At 34.2% G+C, this 13250-nt stretch overlaps 1 protein-coding gene across 1 annotated transcript in view; it reads left to right on the top strand.

Annotated features, from left to right (window-relative positions):
• Nucleotides 1–202: 202 nt before the first annotated feature.
• The window catches only part of LOC129733892 (calexcitin-1-like), a 102272-nt gene continuing 89224 nt past the window's right edge, over nt 203–13250 (top strand). Inside the window, exon 1 of the mRNA XM_055695473.1 lies at nt 203–568. The gene's annotated coding sequence lies outside the window, so the exon portion shown is untranslated. The remainder of the gene's footprint in view (nt 569–13250) is intronic.

The raw sequence follows: 13250 nt of genomic DNA, 5'->3' as shown, positions 1-13250 counted from the left end.
CTCAAGTCACCGACCAATTGCGCCCACTGGAAGCAATTGGGTTACTCTATACACCTATCATTACCCACGAATACACGCGCACCCACCGCCTGTTCCACAGGCTGCTGGTTGGTTGTGAGGGTGGTCGGCTTCCGGCTGATACGGCCGTTCGTAACAGCTGGGAAGGAAAAGTTGCATTACTGCCCTACATATAAAAGCGTTCCACCGTTGGGAAAGCTCCTGCATTTCGTTGTTCCGTGTCGCGCTGTACTGTTTCCGGTTGCCGTTGCCCAGGTTGTCGTCTGGATCGTCTTCGTTTGCTACCGTAGTTCGATATTGCCGTTCAACCGTCATCGTCGTCGTCTTCGTCGTCGCCGTTGTCGTTCGTTTCTGAAGAAGAAACTATCCCAGACCCAGTGTGTGAGGTGCCATTGTGTCCGGCAGTTGTGCAATCGGATTTTACATATACACGCTTTGTGCTCCGCTACTGTGTGACGGTTAACAGTCAGAAAGTTAGCCACGTTTTTCTGTCGGATTAGTCGGAGTGCTTCCAAGTTGGTGGCTGAGAGCGCGGTATTTGTTTCGTAAGGTAAGTGGAGATGTTTTTAGTTAGTGCACAATTTGGAAGGGGGTTTTCCATTGGTGAATTATCGATAGTCCATTTTTTTCGAGTCAAGGCAGGGTGGCCAGCATACTTCAACGAGAGCGTTAAATGTTTCTTTTTTCAGTATAATAGTTTAAACTTACACAATTTTACTGATGGTCTGATGATTTTATTCCTGAATATTTTGACAGCACGTGGCGAGCATTTTAGGATAAAACAGAAAGTTATAACGAACTTGAGAAACAAATTTAATACTTTCAATGACTCGTCAACATAAAATAACTACCAGAAATTTGTTAATGCTTTTATTAATTTATTTTTTATAAGTTCTTTTAATAATCGCAACTAATAATGAGTAATTAAAGAGAACAAAAAGAAATAAAAAGCGCAATCAAGCTTCCACAATCTGCACGGTCTGATGAACAATTTGGGGTACAGTAGGGTGGCAATCTGCCCGCAATTATGTTCATATGTGTTTTCTTTTCAAATGACACAGAAAGTTTTTCTTAGAATTTGATCCTGCCGTGGCATCGATATTTATGTTTCTGTTTTGTCCTGAGGTAGAGACGACGCAAAAGGAACGTAATATGAATATTAGAAATTGGAAATAGAACTTTATTTTTATAAGGGTATTGAAGAAGTTGGAATGTAAAACAATTAGTCCTTTGCAAATCTGTAAATAGCATTAGGTTTAAGAAAAGGTGTTTTGAAGGTGTCGATTTTTCACCTCGGATAAACACCTTTTTTGAAGTCACTGATGAGGAGATTTCGTGAGTATCTCGTGGAGTTTAATTTTATTTATGCAATTAAGGTGTAACTTTTTCTTGCATGAACAAATGAGTAAAGTTGGAATTTCTTAAAAGTTTGCAGCGTTGTTTTTATTACAATCAAGTTATAATTTTAAATAGAAATTTTAAGCTTTTGTTTAAGAAAAAACATCAATTGTTGGCGGATGGAAAACTAGCGGGCCAACTGAAATTATGAATCGAAAAAATCGAAGCCGAAACAAGACGCGCTTTAAAATGTTGTAATTTTCTCTGTATTGCTCAAATTTCTAAGAAATTTTGGGCACATGTTCTCAATGTGTTGGACTCTAGTATTTTTTTAAGTGTTGCACTCTAATTAATTTTTTTCAAGTTCTTGAATGAAATAGGAGTGTTTCCTGTGGAGAATGTTCATTTTGTTTGTTTTATATTTTTTCTTAGTTTCTGAAGTAAATTTCCTACATGTAGAATCAAAACTAGCAAACTCTTGTTTTGAACAAAACTTAGCGTTGTAGAGAGTTTCCAACTTTTTTCATCTTTTAGGACAGTGTATTCCACTTAAATTTGAAACCCTTTTTTATGATTATGGGAATCAACTCTATCAAATCATTGTCTCAAATAGAAATGACAATGATAAAAACTCGGGCTTAAATTTTTATTTGATAGATTATGTACATTTCCACAAAAACGGGCAACCACTTTAATCGACCATTTTTGATCTGGCTGGAACATTGATATTTTTTTATTCCCGACAAATTCATGAAAAGAGTTTATTTAGAAAGGGTATGATTACAAATTATTCAGTGTCAAAACGATTTATTTGCTCGGTGTGACGTCTTCGACAAAGTTACTATTACTATTACTTGACACTATTACTAGATACTATTTTTTCTATCGCTAAAAAATATGCAATACAAACAATTAGAAACAAAATAAAAAAATAAAAAAAAATAAAAAGGCATAAAAAAAATTAAAAAAATAATACACCTATATAAAGAAAAAAAAAATAAAAAAATAAAAAAAATGAGAAAAAAAAATAAAATAAATAACATTCATCTGTAAAATCTTATTGAAAAAAAAGTTTTCTAAAAACTACAACAGATTAGCTAAACAATGATGGTTGTCTGATAACTGAGCAATAGAAAACAAAAAATAATTGCTAAGAGAGAAAAAAAATGCCAAAACGGTTTGTGTGATTGGTATAATACCTTCGGTAAAGTTGTCCTTCTAAAAAATATTAAGAATAAAGCACAAAATTTATTACTTAAAAAAAACACTTGTTAAAATCCTATTTATTTCTACGAAAACAACACACAATAAATGATAGTAGACAGAACTTTGAGAATAACAAAATTTCATAAAAAAAATAAACAAGATTATTTTTCAAATTTCTTTTAGAGTGTATACAGGGTACGCCATAATTAACCATGTTTTCGGCAAGTAAAAAAAAACTTAATAACAATGACAATTTCATGAACAAATGAGTAAAGTTTGCATTTCTTAATGGTTTGTAGCGTTTTTATTTACATTAAAGTTAAAACTTTTTGATAGAAATTGTGAGCTTTTGTTTATGAAAAAAAAAAAAATCAATTGGTGGCGGATTGAAATTTAGCGGGTCAACTGAAATTATAAATCGAAAAAATCGGAGCCGTAACAAGGCGCGTTTTGAAACGTTGTAACTTTCTCTGGATATTGTTCAAATCTATATGAAATTTTGGGCACATGTTCTCAAAGTGTTGTACTCTAAGAATAAGTATTTTTTAAATCCTTGAATCGAATTGGAGTGTTTCCTGTGGAAAATGCTTATTTTGTGTGTCGTATATTTTTTCTGGGTTCTGGGTAGAACTAAAAATATCAAAATTCTTGTTTATAAAACTTAGCGTTTTAGAGAGCTTCCATTTTTTAAATCTTTTTGGATTGTGTATTCTGCCTAAATTTAAAACCTTTTGACCATGGGAATCAACTTTATCAAATCATTTTCTCAATGACAATTTCAAAAAACACGAGATCGAATTATCAATATTACAGGTTCCACAAGAATGGGCAACCACTTTTGATCGACCATTTTTGATCTGACTGAAACATTGCACATATGTGCTAAAGATGACATTTTGTGCTATTGATATTTTTTTTATTCATGTCAAGTTCATGAAAAAAGTTTATTTAGAAAGGGAATTGTTGATTACAAATATTTTTAGAGTCAAAACGATTTGCTTAATTGGCGTGACATCTTCGTCAAAATTACTATTACTAATGATACTAATTTTCTCTCTGCTAAAAATATACAATACAAGAAAATAGAAACAAAATAAAAAGTATTTAAAAAAAAAATGACAAAAAAATAAAAAATATAAAAATAAAATAAAAATAAAAAAAAGATTAAAAAATTAAAAAAAATATCTCTAAAATTGAAAAAAAATGTGTTTCGAAAACTGCAAAAGCTTAGCTAAACAATGATGGTTGTCTAATGATAGAAAAATATAAAACAAAAAAAAAAAATTAAATTTAAAAAGAAAAGAAAAAAAATTAATGACAAAACGGTTTGGGTGGATGGTATAATATCTCCGGTAGAGTTGTCCTTATAGAAAAAAATATATACCATAAGGTAAAAAAAAATTAAGAATAAAGCACAAAATTATGACTTTAATACCTCAATGAAAGAAAAAAACATTTTCAAAATCTTATTTTTTTCTAAAAAACAACACACAGTCAATGATAGTAGACTAAACTTTGAGAAATACAAAAAATTATCGAAAAAAAAATAAACAAAATTGTTTTTTTAAATTTCTTTTAGAGTGTATACAGGGTGCGGCATAATTATTGCAACAAGAAACAGAGGATCGTTAACCATGTTTTTGACAAGTAAAGGAAAACTTTTGGAATAAAAACCTTTACACTACTGGACAAATAATAATAATAAAAAAAATAAATTATTGTGTCCTCCTTTAGCTCTGATGACAGCTCGGAGACATTTAGGATAAGACTCAACGGCGCACAGTGGGGCAGATTGGTCTGTTGGCGCGACAAAACCTCATAACTCCTTAACAGTTGTTTCCACAGTGTTCATATTTTCGGCAATGTTGTTCACCATAAAAACATCTTCTTGAAAAATGTATTCAGGCAGCTTTAATTTTATTTCTACAAATGGCGCTGACATCTATCTTTTGAATAAATGGTGCTAGCCATTTTGTTTCTTCGGGAAAGTTGTTTATATCATCAATTGACATAAAGTTGTCGAACATATTATAACTGTAGGACTGACCGTTAACGAGATAAAATTATTTTAATTATTCATAAACCCAAAATTTCAGTAATGAATTATAACTGGGACTAAATTGCATATGTTTCAATTTCAGATATATTCGAATTTTCGAGTCATCATGAAATGAATTATTGAAGGTTTGTAGTTGCCTTTGTATAGTTCTTTGTCAACCTATGATGTGTCATCATATTTGAGAAAGAATATAAAATATAGTTTTAATGTTATTGTTTGTGATAAAATGTTTCAAATAGGAACATTGTTCAATTAAAGATTAGTTGATCATGTTCCCTTTTTAAGAGCACCTCTTGTTTAATTTTATACCATTTAGCATGAATACTAAACGCTTACTTTTGTTTAAAACACTGTTCACCCAATAACAAACTGTTTCCTAGTACTAATAATTATTTCCGAGGGGTCTAAATACTACTGGACGTCAGTTTCGAAAGACCCCCGAACACAATCATGGTCGTGTTGCATACACCGGCATTCAGCCTATTGTAGGAAAAACATCGTTACGGACACTGCTGATTGACGATTTTTTATATGAATTGACATGAAAACAATCGTTGTGAAAACTCGAACTACTCGGTAAGTCGCAACTAGTAGCAGCTGATTTTTGGTTTAGTACTAGCCAATACCTTGTATTTTAGTACAATAATAGTGTCATAGCAGAACAACGTAGAACTTTATGTTTTTCATATTGCCGAAAATGAGGAAAAATTACAAAAAAAACTTGTTTTACACATTATGCCTCCTACGAACCTATTTTCAACAAAACTGTCTTAATATCACATTACCTATTAGTTAATACTCTATTTTATGAGGATCATATAAGTTAGCTAATTATTTCCTAAGTTTTTGCATGCCCTACTGGAAAATATCTGAGAAAATTTTCTCTTCCATTTTACAAGCCTTGTAAACCCTCACTTTTACAATATTATAGCACATTTTCTAAATTATTTTTCAAAGTGAATTATCATAATTTCCAGTCGATAACATGTCTACTGCAAGAAGAAAACAAAATGAGGCCTGAAAACTTAATTTCATTTTTTTTAGTTTTGTCGCGACTTTTCTTGGTTCTGCCCCACAGTGCGGCGGATCGAATGTCATTCTGAGAAATTTCCTTCCAACAAATTTTGCAAAGACTTCTCCAACTTCTTCAAACTTGTGTGTTTTCGTGAGCAGGTCTTTGCTACTAACATCCCCCCAATCCTGAAGTCCATAACGTTGAGATCTGGTGAGTTTGGAGGCCACTCATCCTTGGTGATAACAGAGGGAAAGTTTTACTTGCACCAGTCTTGAACGGTCTTCTTCGTGTGAGCCGGGGCAGCGTCTTATATGAAGGTTCTGTTTTGATTGTGATCCGTTTTCTGGGTCCAACAAATATCGACCCGCAAACTGACTTTGCATTTCTGTTGCAATAATTATGACGCACACTGTATTTTTTTTCCAAAAGGACCCAACTATTAACTTGAATTCGTCAAAGATACGCATACCGACCAAACGAACCGTTTTGGTTCTGAAAATATTTTTATCATTAATAGGCACTTGGTTCAGTCGATTAGATGCATATGTTCTTTCTACTATTTTTAGAGTCGAAACGGTTTGTTTGCTCGGTTTAGTATCTTCTGAAAAGTTGTAGATGATAATTTTGTTCTTCCAAAAACAATACACACTGTAAAATTTTGTTTCTTTTGATAAATTTAATTTTTTTTTATTTTTATTTTCTCCAAGTTCAGATAACTATGGATAGTAAGCTTACAGTGTGTATTTTTCATGGAAAAAAATAATAGATTAGTAAAAAGTGAGTTTTCTAAGATATTCAATTTATAATTATATTTTGGTGTTTTTTTTTCGAAAAAAATGGTTTTTGTCCTTTTTCTGGAAGGACAAAATTACAACTTTGTAAAGATTTTTAAAAATGAGTCTTGAAAGATAACTAATTTTTATATATTATTTTTTTGATATTTTTTGTTTCAAAACAGGTTTTATCACAATGTATAGTATAGTTATTATTTTCAGAAAGAAAAATATCATCTACAATTGTCAACGATTTATTTCCTTAGCTAGGCTTGATTAGAAAAAAATTACCAATAGCACAGAAAGACCTCCTAACTCATAAGAACATCTGTGAAAAGTTCGGTTAAACCAAAAATGACAAAAATAATAAAATTGGGACCTTTTTTACGGAATTGCTCTTTGTTTATCTCCGGTGTCGATAACCATGATTCTCCTTAGAAATGGGATTTGATTGAAGGGCGCTAGAATTCACCGCAAACGGTTCAGCTAATATCGATTTTACAACTCCCTGAAGTCGTTTCATTTTGGGGCACAGAACGGGTTCTAAATGAACCATGAAAATGACTTCCGACGAATCTCTAAAGTAATTCTGTCATTGAACGGTTCACTTCCCCAAATAATGACCTCTTTAAAAGCGGATTTTCCACTTTATTTACCGATTTTTCTCTAATTTCGGTAATGATCCCCCACTCAGCCGGGACCACCGAACGGACGCTTCTTCAACGACAGTTTTGTTTTTAGTTTTCCTACAATTGCAGAAAATTATAATTAACGGCCATTTTCACCGTTTTTCGCATTCGCTGGCTAGTTTCGGCATAGACAGCAATTTGGTGAGGATGGCCGAAAATTAGCGCTGGTAAAAATACAGCAACAGCGAACCGCACACAACTGCTCTCGGGTTTGGCCATTACCCTGGAGAGAAAACCGAATGCTCGTTTAATGATCTTAATTCTATCGCGAGGCGAAATCCGCTTTTTCTGCTTGCCAGCAACATTCAGTTGCGAGGAATGAAACGGTTCTAACAAGCAATTTTATCCCCGAATTTATGCGGTGAAGATTTCTCAATGTGCTGTTTTTGACTGCGCCAGGCTAATATTTTGGGCTCAACAAAATACTTTAATGTAAGAATAAACCGTTCATTTTAGCAAGTGCTAGTCTACTACTGAATGTTGCTTAATCAAGATATTCAAACGTTAAAATCGATTCCAGTGCGATTCACCTGCCGATCACCTGCTAGCGGATTATTAAACTGCATCCGTTTAAATCAACTCAAGTCCCTCCTGTCAGCTTTATACAAAATTTGACAAAGTGCTCATTAATAAAGTTTCGCCATTAAAGCTCAAATCCGACCAAGACTCGCTCTCTCTCTCTCTCTCTGCCTCATCCCATGCATATTACAGCGAACGATGGACTCCGACGCTCGGTGGTAACCGGGCCTGGATGAAGGATCGCAGGAGTGTAGACTTCTTATCCTACTTTCCAGCAGCACATCACCGTGGTGTAGCAGAAGATAGTGCTGAGCATTGCGTTTTCAATCGGCCGGTAATCGATTCGGAGAGCTGTTTTTTATTCGATGCTTCAGTGCTTTGCCCGTCATTCGTTGCAGGATTTGTAGTTTATGTAAGGTATTAAGAGAAGCTTTCTCCAGTGCGGAATTCCAGCCGGGACGAGTTTTTGTTCGGGGAATGGGAACTTTATGTCTACAGTTTTATTGACTGGTGCAGAAAGTTCGTAAATTGTTTCGGAGCTGGGAGGAAACAATTGACGACGTTGACTGTATCGAAATTGCTAGTTTTAATTCGTTTGGCTTCAGTTGTGCCTTTTTGTTAGCAGCTATCTACAGGAGTCTTATTCCGCTGCTCATGTGCTGAGTTAGTTTTTGCTACAATTGTTTCCAGGATTTGAATAGACAATTAGAGAAGTTTAATTAATTTTGAACTTTTACTTCGAACTTAATTAAATGCATATTCATGACTTAAAGCCCTTTATGAAAAAAAGCTTATATCATCGATTTTTTCTGCTATATTTGAGTACCTACCAATTTTGAAGTTCGTAGAGGTTGAAACTTGCACTTAATAACAACAAACAAACGATTGCCGCATAGCATCCGGTTGAAAAGGTTATCGTCACACCTCGAGTACCTTCTGCACACAGATGTGTATGTGCGTGTTTATGTGAGTTGGCACAGTTATTGCTCTAGTACTTCACTGGCATCGCATATAACACAGTGCCGGAATTGTTCAGTTACAGTCAAATTATGCAAATCAGATTGCCCATTGTCCCCACTAGCATTGGTAGGCACGTGGGAAGCAAGAGAGCAGAACTAAAATGGTGAAGAGGACACACAGTCGGATGAAATGTTACGGAAATAAAATCATCCATGCCTAGGGGTAGGGCAATTACCATAGTTCAGATAATTTGGAATTTCATACGTGGAGAATGTATCCCGGAATGTGTTCGTGCCGGGAATTTTCTGCTTTCTGTTTGCTTACATTGTGAGGCTGTTAGGTTATGCTGTGCATGCAGACTATGAAAAAGTTAGTGTTGTCTCTGTTTTTTTGTTTCGGCCGATGCTCAAGTTTAGTAATAACACAAGTTAAGTGCTTTCCTTTTCCGTTTATGATTTTTTTGTATCTTCTCAATGCCGGATGTTCGACTCAGACTAACAACAGTTAAACAAACAATGTTCGAAATTGTATAAAATGATGTAGGATAATACGAAAATTACAGAAACGAACAAAAAAAGGTAACAGACAAACTTTTCATTCGAATTAACTTTGATTCCAAAAGACAAATTTTCGACATTTCCGATATTTATGTTCTGAATTTTTTGTCATTTCTGGTAATTATGATATTATGGCATTTCTACATTTTGACATTCAGGACATTTTTACATTCATGACATTCATGACATTTATAACATTTTTAATATTCATGACATTTTCTCTCCACCGTCCCACAAGGAAGTAATTTAGGCCCCCTGTGTTTCACACTTTTCATCAACGAAGTCTCCACTTTACTGCCACCTGGGTGTCGCTGACTCTACGCAGATGATGTGAAAATATTCGCGGTAATCTAAGCCTTATCCGACTGTAGGGAAGTACAACGTTTAATCAGCGAGTTGACAAAAAGTGTTCAGAAGTGCATCCTCGAATCTTGTTCGGTAGTCTGGTGCCCATCTCAAGTAAATTGGATCACTAGAATCGTATCTGTCCAGAAAAAAGTTCTTCGGTATGCTCTTCGCATGCTTCTCAGGAAGAATCCCTCAGACTTGCACTCATATGAAGCTCGGTGTTAGCTACTGGGACTTGAAATGCTTGAGCAGTGACGAACTACAGCTCAAGCCGTTGTCGTTGCTAGAATTTTATCCGGGCAAATTGATTACCCTGCAATACTACAGCAGATGAACCTCTACGCACCTGAGAGAGGGGGCTTCCTGTACCTTGAGCCGAGCAGAGGGAATTACAAGCTGTTTAATCGAGTCCGATTCATGGCAGCACAATTCAATGCTGTCTATGAATGCTTCGCCTCCGAACGACGACTCTCTTGTAGACGATAACCATTTTTAGATGTTTAGTGTAATTGTGTATGTAACTTTGATTCATTTGCATGGTGAATTAAGTATTTTGGGCAAGCGGAAAATTTGTTGAGACTCGAGAGTAGTATTCGGAAAGGGTGTATGTGTTTGAACATACACTTTATTTTCATTTGTTAACTCCTGAAACATTGATTGTATAGAAAAACTATCCAAGAACAAGTTGTAGGGAACTAAAAATGCTGGCAAAGATATAAACACTAAAAATGGTTTTATTGAAAAAAAGCCTTATTTTTGTGGAAAATTTAACTTTTAATAAAACTTAGATGTTAGACAATATTTTTTAAATCTAAGTTTTGAATTATTCTTCAAAACTTCCACATTTTTAAGAATATATAATTGTATTCGAACAATTTTAAATAATTCTAGTAATTATTTTCAACCAGAAAGATCTTGAGAAGTATCAGATGTATTTCTCTGTTTGTCAGATATTTCAAGATATTTTCAGCGAATTCGATTCTTGACGTAGGGCTACGTCTATCTGGAAGTTTGGTGCCTGAATTTGAGAATCAAAAAAATTAACCATGGAAAAAATGGTCAGGGTTTGAGCGTTCATATTCTAGTCATTTTTATCAGATTATCGAGATTTTGGCAAAAATCGATCCGTTGTTTTGCGATTGAGTTGTTGTAATAAAAACAACAGAGACACTATTGAAAAAAATAGTAAATAACATGGATTGTCTGAATTATACCGAGCAACAAATCACTACCTTACTTCCTAAGCACAGCCGACACTAAAGTATATAAGTTGTTTTTCTTGCTCCAATAATGTTAAATGCTGTACCATTCAAACATTTTACCATCATTTTCATTCTAAAACCGTAACGATATCTTACGGATGTTAGGTGCTGATCATGAAAAGAAAAAAGGAAGAATTGTACCAGTCATCTCGTGCCGGCTTTCACTCGTATAGAACAAGAATCTTCGGCAACTGGCACCTTTTGGTGCCTCAAAGATGTGTGATTGGAGTAAAAAGTTGATTTTTTCTCTCTTACAAAACGTTGCTGTTAGCGGTAAAGCCATGCAAATAAGCGTACAATCGATTTCTCGGTTTTTTTCTTAGTGTTAATTTGTGACCGTGGCCGGTGCAGTTTTCAAAAATGTTTTTCTTTCCTTATCATTTTTAAATCTGCTGCGCTCCGCCCTTTTCCCAAGTAACTGACCAAACCTTGGTATAAAACGTACCATTCGAACATTTCACCATCATTTTCATCCCAAAACCGTACCGGTATCATACGGACGCTAGATGCTGATCGTGAAAAGGAAAAATGAGAAAATTATACCTGTCATCTCGTGCCGGGTTTCACTCATATGTCTGGCGGCCGTTAACCCTTTATAGAGCTGTGGAAACTGCACTAGGTACCGACACAAGTTCAGTAAAATATGAAATATGGGTCATTCCATACGAAGTGACCAGGAAAAAGCACAAACTTGGACACGACCATCACAGATTTTGCTCAAAGTTGGGAGAATTATTCATCTACTGTCACTTTGGAAAAATCCCAAATTTGGTGTCGATTGGAATACCCCCCGCTCTGTGGGACCCCCCTGTTAATTGCAAAGTCACGCATTTTTTGCTCAAAATCTCTTTTTTCTTTTTCTCACAATTCATAGAAGTAAGATGTCAGAAAAATACTGATAGATGATTTTTGAAGAAAATAAACCAAGGAATCCAGAAAAAATATAAGTTTCGACCGGAAGTGCTGCCAGATAAATTATTTTTGTATTCGAAAACTAAATTTACATTTTTCGACAAATGCAGCCATTTTCATTTTAAATTTGATAGTTTCATCGTGTCTCTTGGAAAATTTCCCATAAGAAACAACTATCACCCCGAGGTAAAATGTGCCAATCTCGAGAAACAACATCTTTACGAAAAAAGTTGTAAACTTCGTAATTATTTTATTTTATCATTTATAGACGTAAGACACCCGAAAAATAGTGATAGTTGAATTTTGAAGGAAATGAACCAAGAAATCCAGAAACAATATTGTTTTTGACCGGAAGTGTTGCCAGATAGATTATTTTTGTATTTTAAAATTAAATTTGCATTTTTTGGCCAATGCAGCTAATTTTATTTTAAATTTGATGGTTTCATCGTATTTCTCGGAAAGTTTTACGTAAGAAACACTTATCACCCCGTGGTAATTTGAGCCAATCTCGAGATATAGCATTTTTACGAAAATAGTTCTGAATTTCGTAATTAATTTTTCGTAAAAATGTTATATCTCAAGATTGGCTCATTTTACCACGGAGTGGTAAGTGTTTCTTACGTAAAATTTTCTGAGAAACACGATGAACCATCAAATTTAAAATAAAATTAGCTGCGTTGGCCGAAAAATGCAAATTCAATTTTAAAAACAAGAACAATCCATCTGGCAACACTTCCGGGCAAAAACAATATTTTTTTTTGGATTCCTTGGTTTATTTTCCACAAAATTAACCTATCACTATTTTTCGGGTGTCTTACGTCTATAAATTATGAAATAAAATAATTACAAAATTTACAACTTTTTTTCGTAAAAATGTTATATCTCGAGATTGGCTCATATTACCTCGGGATGATAGTTGTTTCTTATGTGAAATTTTTCCAAGGAACACGATGCAACTATCAAATTTAAAATAAAAATGGCTGCATTTGCCGAAAAATGTAAATTTAGTTTTCAAATACAAAAATAGTTTATCTGGCGACACTTCCAGTCAAAACTTATATTTTTTCTGGATTTCTTTGTTTATTTTCTTCAAAAATCATCTATCAGTATTTTTCGGACATCTTACGTCTATGAATTGTGAGAAAAAGAAAAAAGAGATTTTGAGCAAAAAATGCGTGACTTTGCAATAAAGAGGGGGGTCTTGGAGAGCGGGGGGTATTCCAATTGACACCAAAATTGGGATTTTTCCAAAGATACAGTAGATGAATAATTCCCCCAACTTTGAACAAAATCTGTGATGGTCGTGTCCAACCCAAGCAGCACTTGCAACATGTTTTCAAATGAGACTACTCAATATTTGTTGTTTTAAAACTTTTTGAACGGTGCAAGAAACTTTTTCGGTTACTCTGAAGAAATATAAAAGAATTGAGCAACATTTTGCTATTTACGTGTATCATTCTCGTAACTGAAAACTAGAAATTGCTCAATAGTTTTCTGCAATCTATTTCCAACTGCATATTTCATGATGCTTTTAAATAACGATAATGTCACATAATGTTGCATATTGTTGTTTCACAAACGTTTTCTTTTAAGG

This window comes from Wyeomyia smithii, chromosome 1, assembly GCF_029784165.1.
Source record: "Wyeomyia smithii strain HCP4-BCI-WySm-NY-G18 chromosome 1, ASM2978416v1, whole genome shotgun sequence".
Lineage (NCBI taxonomy): Eukaryota > Metazoa > Arthropoda > Insecta > Diptera > Culicidae > Wyeomyia > Wyeomyia smithii.
This window is presented reverse-complemented; position numbering and strand designations above follow the sequence as displayed.